This window comes from Pseudophryne corroboree, chromosome 7, assembly GCF_028390025.1.
Source record: "Pseudophryne corroboree isolate aPseCor3 chromosome 7, aPseCor3.hap2, whole genome shotgun sequence".
In the NCBI taxonomy this organism is placed as follows: domain Eukaryota; kingdom Metazoa; phylum Chordata; class Amphibia; order Anura; family Myobatrachidae; genus Pseudophryne; species Pseudophryne corroboree.
Genome location: NC_086450.1, coordinates 192,215,056 through 192,230,267, shown reverse-complemented (window position 1 = coordinate 192,230,267; position 15,212 = coordinate 192,215,056).

Genomic DNA, 15,212 nt, shown 5'->3' with positions numbered 1-15,212 from the left:
TTAATAATACAGCACGGTTGTCCGCAATTTCAATACTGGGATACTCTTTGCCAATGAAGTTCTTTTGTGTACAAGGAGAAGAGAGTAAAAAAGAAATATCACCAAAATATCTTCAGGCGCTGATGTAAATCATGTGGGGTACTTCTCAATGATCTAACTGACCATCAGTAAATTGACCCTCAAACAGAAAGAATAAAAAATACAATAGTGTAATACTGATATTAATATATGAATTGTCCTTCTTTATGTAGGTAGATTCCGTACCGTAGGGAAATGTCTAACTGTATTACATTTCTTTTTTACGTTTTGTATTGGGGTGTGCGGTGACACCTGGTTTCACTGAAAAGTCATTAGGCAGCTATAGCGCACCATAAAATCTTCATATTTTTGAAAGGAGAAGAGAGTGTACACTCTAACAGTGATTTATAACAGAGGCACTTTTCATCAGTCTCCTTCTTACAAATATTTCAGCTCGTGGACGCACGGCTGATTTTCATGAAGCACCAATGCAGCCCTTAATTAGGGTTTATTAAAGGTTTTCTTATTCATATTGGTTCAGGAGATATGGCAGTCTTGTATACATTTATACATTATTAATTGTTCATTATTTTTAGGCTAGTTCATGCACTGTATTTTTATGTGGTTGATATAACAATATTTTAATAAAAAATACATATTGGATTCATCCAGCGCTCCCATTCTTTCTTTTTTCATATCCAAAAAGGGGGACTGTCTGCCGCAATGTGTAAAAAGGGGACGCTGACTGCCGTAATATGTAAAAAGGGGGACTGTCTGCCTGTCTGCTGTAATGCCCCTTCCCCTGAAGCCATGCCCCTATATTTTTGCGCGTGCCTACGGCGCGTATTGGCCCTAATTTTTATATAGTATGTGTATGGGGGGGGGAGGGCGCCAATGCTGATTCTTGCACACAGCGCTAAAATGTCTAGTTACGGTACTGGTGTGAGATAAAGTGCTAAGCAGCTTCTGCCTTACATTTTACAGCCTGTGTTTAAAAAATGGGAGGACCTGACTGGAACTAGTTGATCCCACTTTTTATTTAGTCCCTAAGGCAGCCCACTGACTGTACTTGTTCTGCATACATATGTGTCTTGTATCAAATTTGTTGCACTGCACATGCCCAGTATGAGCTGGACATTCATAACACCTGGGGTGCCTGTCATTAGATATGTGGATTAGGGGCATTAATTTGCAAGATTAATAATTAGTAGTGCTCACACAATCTAAGCCAGCGGTGGCCAACCCGCGGATCTCGAGACACATGCGGCTCTTTCATCCTCTGCATGCGGCTCGATACGCTCCCGGCGACCGCTGCCCGACACAGCCCGGAACACATACTTCTATTAAGGTCTCCTCCGGCGGCATTGATTATCTTCAATTCAGCGCCGGCCCGTGAGCCAATCAGTACTCAAGGACTGGCAGTTAAGGGTCCTGATTGGCTGCCGGACCGTGAGCTCTGATTGGCTTACGGCCCTGCGCCAAATTGAAGATAGTCTCCGCCGCTGGAGAGTGAGACTGAGGAGCAGGAGAGGCGCACGCTGCGCTCTCCTCCCATCATACACAGCAGAGCAGCAGCGTGGTGAGCAGCTCAGGGTGGGGGGGGGGGATTGTCACTATTGAAAGGGTTATCAGCCAGTTGGATGCCATTTTGTTACAGCTAGACATACTTTAGTATTACTCAAATACAGAATGATTGACCATATCCCTATGTCCATACAAGGTGGTGATAGATCCCCGAAGTTATATCAGCGTGAGTCGGAATGGATATTCCATATTATTTGATGCTTTGAACCTATACATCTATTTATACAGTATATATGCATACATGCAAATATAATTTCAATAAGTGCATTATATACACCAAGTAATGTGCCAAGTTAGGAATTAGTAAGACTGTACTGCTATTTATTATAGAGCTTCTATCCCTGTGTAGAAGCACATGTCTCCTATATAATAGCCCAGATCTGTGACTTTGTGACTCATTTGCTCCACGGTCCACCCCTCCCCCACCCATGGCACCCCCGCAGCTGCCACTCCACCACCTGCAGCACCTCCGGACCTCCTTCCCCATCCGCCGCACCACCCGTACCTGCCCCTACCCTACCCACGGCGCCTGCGGACCCCTACCCCACCCCCGGCACCCATGCCCCTTCCCATCCCACAGCACCTCCGGAACCCTTCACCCATCCGCAACATCCCCACACCTGCCCCTCTCCCACCCGTGGCACCCCTACCCCTCCCCCACCTGCAGTGCCTCCGGACCCCTCCCCCATCTGCAGCCCCCACTCCTCTGCCCCTCCCCCACCCGCAGCACCTCCCGACCCTTCCCCATCCGGGCCCCCCCGCTTCCGCCCCCCCTCCACCCGCAGCATGTAATGACACCCTTCCCCATCCGCAGTCCCCCCCGCACCCGCTACATTCTGTACATCGTGCCCTGCAGGTGCTGTTCACGCCGTCGCAAGGGGCTGCGCCTCCTTCACCATCGCACGCCCTTTCATTGTGCAATATTTAACCACTAACAAAGGAATGCAGGTAATACTCCATATAATACAAATATTGAACCCCAGAAAGGCATGCAAGGGTTAAGGGGGCGTAGCCCCTTGCGACGGTGTGAAGAGCGCCTAGTAATGTAATATATGTATAAATCAACTGCAGTCTACAACCTGATATCTAGAGCAGGGTGTGGACACTCAGGCAGTGGGGCCCAGTGGGGGGTTTCATCTATGCCCGTATGGGCCAGTCCAGTTTTGATTGGGAAGCCTACAATTCTGTTTCCATCTGTCTATACATGGCCCTATCCAATCAGCATTTTAAGCAGTAGGAAAACTGTGTCAGATGATGTGTGTAGGGAGATAGGGATTGAAGAAAATATGACAGGATGGGGGTTGTATTGCACCAGGTGTGACGCAGAAGTACCCCTTGACCTTAGATGCACCAAGTCAGCAGCAATGTGTTCCTGAAAACCATTTTAAAAGGTTGGTACGTATGCTTTTAGTTCAGTCCCGTACCGATAGTGCAGAGTTCATGTGTATATCTGTCCCTGACAGGATCTTTATCTACTCCTATGAAGGTCTCAGTAGCTATCGACCTTCATACTTCAAGGTCTGTTTGTCTATCGGTGTTGAGTTCACCTGTAAAATTGCTGTGCAGCTTTGTCATTGACCCTTAGTCCAGTGCATAGATAATGGTTTACAATTACAACATTATAACAGTGGAGATGCTGATAATGCAATTGTGAAGACAGGAATAAAATTCTGCAATTAGAATTTCTTCATAGTTAGCAGAGCTGATACCAATCTCTCAGTTATAAGATTTCTATACCACTCTATTAAAATACAGTATGTGACTCAGAGGTCTGTTTAGTTATACCCCTTTTACACTCGCATGAAAATCCCGGGATATTGCACGTGAACGCGCATCATTCCGGGTTTTTTGTCAGTGTGAAAGGGTACAGGAACAATTTCCCGGGTCGAGCATCCCGAGATTTCAACCCAGGTCTCGACCAGGGTTGAATCCGGGACCGTCCCGGGAAGCTGGGTAGTGTGAAAGGGCCCGTCCCGGGATTCACTACCCGGGACTGTTAAAAGGCCTCCGATTGGAGCTTTCATGGGCTCAGAAAAGATGATGTCATCTTCCAGAGCCCTGGGGAGCGTCCTGGATGCGTGTGAGGAAGGCAGCATGGCGACCTGGACAGACCAGGAGGTTAGAGAGTTGCTGAGCATTAGGGGAGAGGAGGAAATAATGAGGCAGATCACAGGCACAGTTAAAGATGCAGTGATTTATAAAAACATCTCCAAGATGCTGGAAGCCAGAGGAATCATCCGCACACAGCAGCAAGTGTTAAACAAAATGAAAACTCTTAAAAAGCAGTTCCTGAAGGTGCATGACAACAACAGGAAAAAGAGCGGTGTTGGCCATATCGACTGGCAGTACTATGACATCTGCGCCAATATCTTTGGAAACACAGCTATATGCAGTCCGGTGAGTCTGTCTTCCAGTTCACAGTACACAGCTACAGAAGGCACTCCAGAAGAGACACAGACAAGCAGTGACGTCTGTCCGTCATCACCGTTGTTAATTGACGACACACCTGAGGACAGCGACACATCCTCCCAGCCTCTTTGGGGTACAGCCAGCCTCCCTGCTTCTCCTCTACGATGTTGTACAGGTCAGAATTGGCAAGAACTCGGGAGTCATGAGATCGGCCTGGCCAGCCAATAAACACATCTAGGAAACTAAAGAACAGTAAAATTTAAAAAAGTTAGAATGTAAAACTCACACATGCAACTCATCCCACCACCCCAAAAATAAACACTTACCAATATTTGTGGTCCACAACAGCATGTAATATGATGGAGTGCCAGCCCTTCCTATTAAAATAGTCAGCATGGTTGTCACGTGGGGCAATAATGGGGATGTGTGTCTCATCAATCGCTCCTCCACACTGCGGATAGCCTCGCTTCACAAATCCTTTGATGGTATCCTGTAAGCGCTGTCCTTGTGGTAGAGATATGAAGCGCTTGTATAAGGTAGATACAATTGCTTTAGTCACCTGGTGGACTATGACACAGCAGGTGGAGATCGCAACACCGAACAAGCATGAGACTGAGCGGTACTCTCCTGGGGTAGCATACCACCACAATGCAATAGCTAGCCTCCTGCGTGCCTCGATGGGTCTCCTAAGCCTGGTGGTCTGCATGTCAAGTGCTGGGGTAAGTAATTCCAGGATGTAGTTAAAGGTTGCACGAGACACACGGAAGTTAGCCATCCACTCCTCATCCTGGTAAGCTTCCACGCTCCTCATAAAGGCTTCTCCGTGCCGGGGATCTCTGGACCAAAATGACCGGTTAGGCCCCATACTCACGCTCAGGATGGTACTCATCCTGGATGATATGAGGGCTCTCCTCCTGCGCAAATATTGGCGGCGACTAGTAGCCCTATCCACCATAAATTGCGCCCTCCTCCTCCTCATAAAATATATGTGCACACACAGTGTGACAAGCTGCATCATGCTGTCACTGGCTGTATGAAACATCTGCAAAGCAGAAAGAATCATGAGCTCAGGCATACACACTGGTACTCCGTCGGCCATGACTGCAGCAATGGTGTGAGCAGGCACCACCCCTCCCTTTGTTGACTACTGTGACCTCATCTATGTGAGCCAGAAAAAGGCCATTTCTAATGACATACATATGCATTTGCAGGGATATCCCGGGATCAGTGTAAATGGGGCTGTCCCGGGTCGATCCCAGGTCTTAGTGCAGTGTGAAAGGGGTCAGTCCCGGGAATGCATCCTGGGATGCACACCGGGAAGCATCCCGGGAGTGACCCGTGTGTGCGAGTGTAAAAGGGGTATTAGATTCCAAAAAGTGATTAACAAGATTATTAGTGTTTCCACATGTTTTTTTTATTACTACAGGGTATTCAGAAAGTCACTGTGCACTTTTCATAAAGCAGTGAAAACAGTGGAGAAGTGAGTCAGTGGAGTAGTTGCCCATGGCCAGAGACGGATTGGCCATAGGGTTTACAGGGAAGATTCCCGGTGGGCCGATGCACCAGTGGGGCCTGTTTTGTTTGAGGACATGTGGTCCTTTTTATAGACATAATGAATAAGATGCAAAATAATTTGCATACAGGGGCGATTCAGAAGAAAATGATAGGGGGACACCATGGAAGGGGCAAGTACATTTGCGTGCGGCTTCGGTGCATTTGAGGTGGCGCTTCTTATACAATGCCCATAGTTATAGCGCTCATTATGCAATGTCCACTGTACTGGTAGTTCCCCTTATATAGACCCCATAGTAGAGGTGCCCCTTATGCAATGCTCGTATTGCCCCAGTAGTAATGTGCCTGTAGTAATGCCCCCAGTCATTTAGCGCCCTAGTAGTTATGCCGCCAGTGGTAATGCCCCTGCAGTTATGACCCCAGTAATTTACCCCCGCCCCCTTTAGTTTAGCCTCCCAGTGGTAATGCCCCCAGTAGTTTGGCTGCTTGTAGTTTAGCCACCAGTAGTAATGCCCCCCTGTAGTTTGCCCTATTGTAGTTTAGCCCCCAGTAGTAATGCCCCCAGTAGTTTAGCCCCTGTAGTTATCCCCCAGTATTTTGGCCCCTGTAGTTATGCCCCCAGTAGTTTGGCCCCCCTGTAGTTTAGCCCCCAAGTAGTAATGCCCCTGTAGTTAAGCCGCCAGTAGTAATGCCCTCCTGTAGTATGCCCCCAGTAGTTAGCCCTTGTAGTTGACCCCCAGTAATAATGTCCCCCAGTTGCTTGCCCCAAGTAGATGCCCCCCAGTAATAATGTCCCCCAGTAGTTTGCCCCCAGTAGATGCCCCCCAGTAATAATTTCCTCCAGTAGTTTGCCCCCAGTAGTAATGTACCCTAGGAGTTTGCCTCCAATAGATGACCCCCCAGTAGTAATGCCCCCAGTAGATGCCCCCAGTAGATAGCCCCCAGTAAAAATGTCCCCCAGTAGCTGCCCCCAGTAGTAATGCCCCCAATAGATGACCTCCCAGTAGTAATGCCCCCAGTAGATGCCCCCCAGTAATAATGCCCCCAGTAGTTTGCCCCCAGTAGTAATGCCCCTTGTTGATGCCCCCCCAGTAGTAATGTCCCCCTGTAGTTTGCCCCCAGTAGATGCCCCTGCTGCATTAAGGAAGAAAAAACCATCATACTTACCGAGCCCCGTTCCCGCTTCCAGACCTCTGCAGTCCTCCTCTTGGCATCTGCTCCTCAGCACTATGAGAGAGACGTCATGACTGACGTCTCTCCCATAGCGCACGCCGCACAGTGACAGCGCCGGAAGCCAGAGCTCAGTACTGAGCTTCTGCCTCCAGCTGCCGCTGTGCAGGGAGACGGGCGTCCGCTGGTAACACAATCTCAGCGGGCGCCCGTCATTTCCCTGTGCGGCCGGGGGAGAACGGGGGACGGAGGCCACAAATGACAGGGGGGGCACGGGCCCGAGTGCCCCCCCCCGGATCCTCCACTGTTTGCATATATGAAAATGACTTTGCCACTTAGCCTGTGATTGCAGATGATCTAGTGTATGCTCTGTCTGACTGCTTGGCTGAAATATAAGATTGAGTGAATAGTGATTGGCATATGGTTGGTGTAATAAGCAAGAAAATATATCTTTCTAAAGAATTATATAGTTTCCTAAATTCTGAAGGTGTATCATATAATGTGCTCATAATATGTAATTTTATTTCCTTTTAACTTCCCCCTTGATGCTGGACATGCCCACTATCTGGAAAGTCTTGGGGGGAGGGTGCTGCTGCCATGGCCCATGGCTAGACCTTACACCTCTGGTGCTGCCCATGTGGGGCCACTAGTACAAATATTTCCAGGGCCGCTTTTTGTTCCCAATCCGCCCCTGCCCATGGCAACCAATCAACATTGAGGTAACATTTCTAATTTGCATATTATAAAATGATATGGAGCAGCTGATTGGTTGTCATGGGCAACTTCTTCACTGGCTCACTTTTCCAGTCTTTCCACTGCTTTATGAAAACACCCTATATTTTGTTGGGAAAGTCACTGTGCACTTATGTATAGAGGTGTTTAGAAACAAAATAAAAAGGATCCAAGCCTGTCTTTATGCTAACGGTGATAATTTTCAACATTGTTTATAATTATCATTCGTGTTTACATCATGTATTATATATTGAAACATGTGTGTTAATAAATATACATACGTGCACAGTGAATTTCCGAACACCCTGTATTTATCATCTTCACTCTGCCAGGACAGCTCTTGTGAAAAACAGCTCTCCTGGCAAGGGCTTTTGTGCCAAGTTAACGCGAAAGACTTCTTTAATGTGGATCGGTAGTGTGTGCATGCGTGAGTTGGCAAGGCAGCACGTGTGCACTACATTATATGAGGTAATGGACCTACACATGCACAAACTGCTAAGGCTGCCCATGCACAGTAAACATTTTGTAGAATTCATAGAGCTGATGTACTTTGCATGGAGTCCACTTAATAACTCAGTCCAGAGATGATATTATATTTTAAATAAAATATAAGTGACCTGACCAGTCCCCATTGCGAGCCATGGTGGAGGCAGGCACATGAAAATCACAATGACCAGAATAATGAAATGAAAATTGTTTCCCCTACTGGAGAAAAGCATTTTGTTACTTTTACAAATAGGCCCTAAAGCCAGGGGTGTCTCTAGAGAGGAGGGGACCCGTGTGTAGACTCCGTGTATGGGCTCCCTCCTCTCCCGTAGCCGTCACGCCGCTGCTAGCGCTATGAGCGCTGTAGACTCTGGCTGCCATGCCATTTTTTCAAAATCCAGGTGTATTACAGGTGAATTATTAAGTCTCTAGTGGTCAGTGCACTAGCAGCGGCGGTGGCGGCTACGTGAGAGGAGGGGGCCCACACACGGTCAGTGATGGACTCCGGAAAGATAAGTATAGGAGAAATGAGTGCAGTGTGTGCGGTGTGGGCCCCCCCTGGACTCAGGGGCCTGTGTGCACCGCACACACTGCACCCATTATAGAAACGCCAATGCCTAAAGCCACATAACAACTAATCCTGGCACAAGCTACAGGGTCACTTTCCACTCTGCCCTCACATTGTTGGTACTAGTCATCTTAAAGGGGGTACACACGGAGAGATCCGTGCTTAAAATCTAAGCAATCTGACTAGATTGCTTAGACTTTAAGAACCGATCTCTCTGTGTGTATGCCCCCCAGCTATAGCGATGTGCAGCCCCACGCGTTACTATCGCCGGTGCTAGATTGGCCTGCATGCCAATCTCCCCCCCTCGCTCAGCACACATCGCGCTGTACTGAGCAGGGGGAGAGATGTGTGCTGAGCTGTCTGTGACTGATCGCTCAGCACACATCTCTCCCCATGTGTACTGGCCTTTACTGAACCAACAGTATATGGCAGCATGTGGCCAATCACACGCAAAGCATTATATTGTAATATAACCAGTAAAAGGGGTATAAGAACAGGCACTGATTAATGTCCCATAATAGTGTATAGATAATGTACGAATATCGCGTTGGGTATGTGTGACCGCCAGTTAGGAGACCGCCGGTCACCATACTGATGCTTGAATCCCAGCAGTTGTAAGGCTGGCAGAGGTAGGGGGGGCGAGCTCATTGAAGCTCCTTGCGAGCTCGGTAGATCGCTGTACTCACCACAAGTTCTATTCCCACTCTACGGGTGTCGTGGACACCCACGATTGGAATTGTCCCTGTTGGTCAGCATGCCGACTGGCAGGATTGTCAGATGCCGGGATCCCAACGTTTGTATTGTGACTGACATAAACGTATCTCTGAATATCCAGAGTTACTCCTTTTTAGTGTTCCATCTTCGTAACTCTGTACTTGTAAAAATTGGAAGAGAGAATATACAAATCTGTAAATCTGTGGTACCTTTTTACACCCAGTACTAACAGGTGAATTATTAAGAAGAGAGGTATACTGTAGCTCCCAGGGGGACAGATGCGCTGTCTGAGATGGTGAAAAAGGTGATCAGGACCGTGAATAGTACACTACACCCATCTAATTGATATCTCTCTCTCTGAGTCTCCCTCCGGGGGGACGGCAGTCCTCAATGGATGAATCTGCCCTTGTAAGAGCTGTAAAATATATCCTTCAAATAGAGTAAAAAGAGCCTGCTCCTGAATCTAACCATTCTCGGCTATATAAGTGCCAAAAGTTAGTCAAAGATAAATTTCCTCAGTCTGAACATGTTATGGAACTCAGACATGCAGCTTGGAATTAGTCTAACCTGAAAAGACAGCATAGAAAGCTTCAGTGTATGCTGATCACGTGACCAGAGTGTCAGCATGTGAGATGGCATAACATGATTGGATATCTGATACTGACAGGCGGTTCCCATTGGTGGAAATACAATTATTGCTGGGATTTAAGGACAAACTGGGAGGCAATCTGGTTCTGCCTCTGATGAAGCAAACAGTGAAGCGTGCGTCAGGCTAGCTGCGCACTTTAGGTAGTCACCGGACAATGCTCAGCTAGATAGATTAGAAAAATGTATACTGAAGCTGAGAGTGTCTGATCTGTGTTAGCTGGGAGGCTTATCTAAAGAATACAATACTAATAGCTGCTAACAGAATGCTATACTGTGCAAGTAATTACCATGTGTAATAAACCATACTGAACCCTATACTAAGGCAGTACACTAAGGTTCTAATCCATATGGTCAATAGACATTTAATGTGCATATGTATCTATATCAGAAATCATTGATTTTGCAAGTGTTTCAGTTCAGGCAAAATGTGGGAGTTACAGGGAGGAAATTGCACAACTAGATGCTGCTGTGCAAGTAATTACCATGTGTAATGAACCATACTGAACCTTATACTAAGGCAGTACACTAAGGTTCTAATCCATATGGTCAATAGACATTTAATGTGCATATGTATCTATATCAGAAATCATTGATTTTGCAAGTGTTTCAGTTCAGGCAAAGTGTGGGAGTTACAGGGAGGAAATTGCACAACTAGATGCTGATGATAATAATTCACCATGCCGAAATAACACTGTGTATTATGAATGGTATTAAATGGTGTTCACAAGGCTGAATAATAAAGCCCTGATACGCACACCAAAAGATGTTTAATGTGTATATAACATCCACATCAAAAATTATTTAATAAAAAGCTGGATGTGTGTCAGGATATTAATGACACATTTTACACTCACATTAACTCTATAGTGATTGCAGACCCATTCACAGCAAGTGCTATATACTCACTGTATATATAATCCTCCCAAATAAAAGGGCAGCAGAGGGCGCCTAATATACTTAGGCACCTGGTGTAAAGGGGGGTACTCACGGGAGAGATGTGTGCTGAGTGATCTTAACACAGACCGCTCAGCACACATCTCTCACCCCGCTCAGCACAGCGCGATGTGCTGAGCGAGGGGGAAAGCCGACGGGGGGCCGCTCACTTCACACAACGGTGAAGTGAGCGACCCGCTAGATTGAGCCTGCATGCAGCTCAATCTAGCATCGGCGATAGCGATGCGCGGGGCCGCGCATCGCTATCGCTGGAGGGCATACACACGGCAGATCCGTGCTTAAAATCTAAGCAATCTAGCAAGATTGCTTAGAGTTTAAGCACGGATCTCTCCGTGTGTACCCCCCTTAAGACTCACTATCATATACACACCTTGAAGGCTTAACATGATACATTAACGAACCATGTTTATATTGATACTTTGAGCCTACATCCAAATAAGAGTGTGTTGAGCCCTTAACATCCCTATTATAACACAGAGGAATAAACCACTCTTATGATCCGAATTAGATCACTAAACATCTATTTGAATATAAGGATCCCAAGGGAACAAATATGATGTACAACAATATCTGGTTAAAAAGATTTCTGATCATTTATTATCATTAATTGTCACAGCTCTTTATGAGCCATAGCGAAGCTATGATAAAATCTTGTGACAAGTAAAAGATTGGATACTGTCAGAGCTTAATAACTGTTTCCCTTTAGTGGATACATTTGTATCTGAATGTTTCATATGCTCCTTTCTCAGTGGATACAACACTGCTCATGGAGCTAGAACACACAGACATTATTGAGACCTTATGACAGAGCTTGTATATTAACTCTGAGATACAGAGAGACACAGTACACATTTAGCATTCTGATCAGTTTATTGAGAGACAATTCAGCAAAATATATAGTAAATCATTAGCACCACATAAGGTGATATCTGGAATTTGGTTTCAACGATCCCACATCTGGAATCCTGGGAAGGAATACAATTAATTTGTGGGACATTTATTCTTGCAGCTTTCTCAGCTATCTAAAAAGTATAATATAACACACATAGACATGGAATATTTTTGACACACTCGTGACCATCTATAGATTTTGCTAGCAATACATGAGCGAATCCGGTGACATCTAGTGCGCAGCACTTTTATTTTAAACTATTTCTTTTCTATTTACACGATTCTACTTTCCTTTTAATATTCACTGGTTTTAACATATAATTCAATAAAAGTTATATCTTAATACAAGACTGTGTGCACCACCATAGGGCATTTCGAATTCTTTCTTCTCTTTTTTTCTTGTAGACTTATCTTGCCTGTGGTAGCACCCCCCAATTTCTGGAAGAATATAAGGAATATCTTTGATAATTTGAAAAATGGGGGTCATTTACTAAATATGAATTTACCTGTGCGACCAGTATTATAGTAGCTTGGAATAATCCTGGTAAAAAGTTTCAGCTCCCCAGCGACTTAATTCTTTCTACTCAGTTCCGATGACTGACTGGGCCAAATGGGAGACTCCCCCACCAGTGGATTCACATGTAGCCCATTTAGTTAAATCTTACACCCTCCCTATTCTGTCAGCTTCTTCCCTAAAGGAGACTACGGATAGGAGGATTGAAGCTTGTCTCAAGTCTGTCTATTCCCATGCAGGAGCTGTGACTAGACCTACCGTGGCTACTGCCTGGTTGGTCAAGGCCAGTGAACACTGGACAGACGCTTTGGAGGAAGGACTCCCCTCAGATGTTTCAAGGGAGACTGTTTCACATCGCTCTTACCTAGGGGAAGCAGTTTTGGGTGTTGTTCTCCTGGCTCCAAGGCGTGCGCTACCTCCTGCCACATCCTCTGGCTCCACTCCAAGTAGGCTTTGGAATTCTTACCTTTCACTTTGGATATCCTGTTTGGAGTGGAATTGGACTAAAATTGTGGCTACACTGGCAGCCGCCAAGGCGCTTTTCTGTCCTTGGCCTCTGATTCACAGTCTCGTACCTACTCCTTTCGCCCACAAGGTAAAGATAAAGGTTAGTCATTTCCCAGATAAACTACTTCCTCAAACACTACCAAGCTCAAACAGGCCTGGGCTACAAGAAGTCCACCTACCAAACCTAATGACAAGCACTTGTTATGAACTAAGGGATAAACCTGGGCTGAATGAAGCGGAGAACTGAATGAGTGATGGTGAACTTGACACATAGTCGATCTTCTTGCAGTAACCCATGTACACCCAGGGTTGAGAATCCTAGTGTAGAACACTCAGCAGGTCTTCTTACCTATAAGAGCCGCTTTTCCCATAAGGCTTTATGCGCCTACCGGTACTGGGATGCCCACCAGGACTTGCGCCACTGGTGGTAGTATGAGCTCAACCCTCAAGTGACCTGAATCAATGCAGGTAGGAAAGACAACAAGGACTAGACCTAGAATAACAAAAGACAAGAACAAGACAAAATAATAATGAACTTATAACAAGGTATGGTAATCGGGTAAAGGTACTAATGAGACATCTGGGTACTGAGAGAAACAGAAGGAGTAGTGCACCAATGGTAATAGCAACGGGGAAGTAGTCTGGAGAGAAGGCAATAACAGACTAACAGGCTGGGTAATCTAATTAAAGAGACAGGTACATAAATAGCAAGGAATGCTCTGAACCCACAGTAGTTGCTACTGGCAACAACAGAAGTGCATGACAATAGAATACAGAAGGGGAAAGCAGAACAGACATATAAACAACAAAGAATGCCCCAGGCCAGTGGATATTACTCCTGGCAACCGCAGTACAAAGGAGCAGTACTATTGTAGGAGAAGATTAGACAAGGACAGACAGAGAAGACTGAGCCAAGGGATTGGTCTGAGGACAGACTAATAGGGCTGTGACTATGTACACGGTAAGAGAGGCCTGAGAGAGAGACTGTACAGGGACTAAGAGGTAAGGAATATACAATGCAATGCAAGGAGCTGTGGTGATGAAGGGTTAATGTGGTAGTTATGTATGAAGCAGCTGAATGTAAATAACAATGACAATGGACTATAGCAGATACATCAAAGATACAGACAAGACAAAGAAACAAGTATAGAGTGGAGGAATCCACAATGTAGGTAAATCCAAGACAGACAGGAACCAGACAGGACTTGGTCTGGCAAGGACACTTTAGCACAGGATCTAACAGGACTGGTATATGAAACAGAGAGCAAAAGGCTTCCGCGGCAAGCAGGATATATGGCCAGCAGGGAATAATGGGCAGAATGGGGATATAAAGGGAGCACCAACCAATGACAAAGTTCAATGCAGCCAAGCCCCCTTTAATTAGTGATCCTATGCAGCCATGCACTGCATAGACTCCTGACTTTCACAAGAACAGGCTGGAGTCAGATAACAAAGCATTCCCCCAACAGGTGTGCTTCTACAGCAATTAAGCAGACAGAATAGAGCTGCAAATAAACTGACAGAACAGAGCTGAAGACAGCATATGTAACAGCACTCGGCCTGAGAGGGGAAAGGCATCCCCTTAGGGGACCCCAGGGCCGGAGGCCGACTTCTTCAGTTTGCACATGTCTGGTGCCTGACCGCTACAGATGCCTGGGTGGTATTCCATGGGCATGCCATTTCGTTCAGGAGGTGGTCTCCTCACCATTCTTTTGCATAAGCCCCCCTTCAGATCCCAGCAAGGCTGTGGCCCTCCAATGAGTTTATTTAATCTCTCCTGAAATCAGGAGTAATAGTACCTGTTCCTTGGTCACAATAGGGGACCGGTTTCTATTCCACCCTGTTTTCCGTTTGGAAACCCTCTGCTCTATTGTCCTAGCTATGGAGTCTGGGGCCTGCTCATCTGCATGTTTATCTGCATGTCACTATAGCACCATCTCATCAACGATTCCTGAAATTCGCTGTACTTCGACAACATTACCAGTTTTGGGCCTTGCATTTGGGCTATTTACTGTGCTCAAGGTCTTTACCAAAATAATGGCAGTTACGGCGGCACAGCTACGTCATCAGGGGGTCAGACTACTCCCTTATCTAAATGACCTGCTCCTTCTGGCGCACTTCCCACAGATCCTACACAGTATCTCTAGCTGACTATTGCCTTTTTACAGCAACATTGTTGTCCTTCACAATGGACGCTACATCTGGGAGCTCTCCTAGAGTCTCTGGTCCAGAGGCTTTTCCTGCCTGCAGACAAGATTTCAGCACTACAGCACCGCATATGCAGATTGCTGCGCAGTCGTCAAGTGTCCTTTTTACTTTTCAATGCCACTCCTGGGGTCCATGGTCTCCACCTTCAACATGGTGGAGCGGGCCCAGTTCCATTCCAGGCCACTGCAGCAACTGATCCTATCCCGGTGGAACAGATAACCCCATCTGATCAGAGCTCAGATGATGGTTCTTTCCACGGAGGTCTGACTGTCCCTAACCTGGTCGCTCCTGACAGAC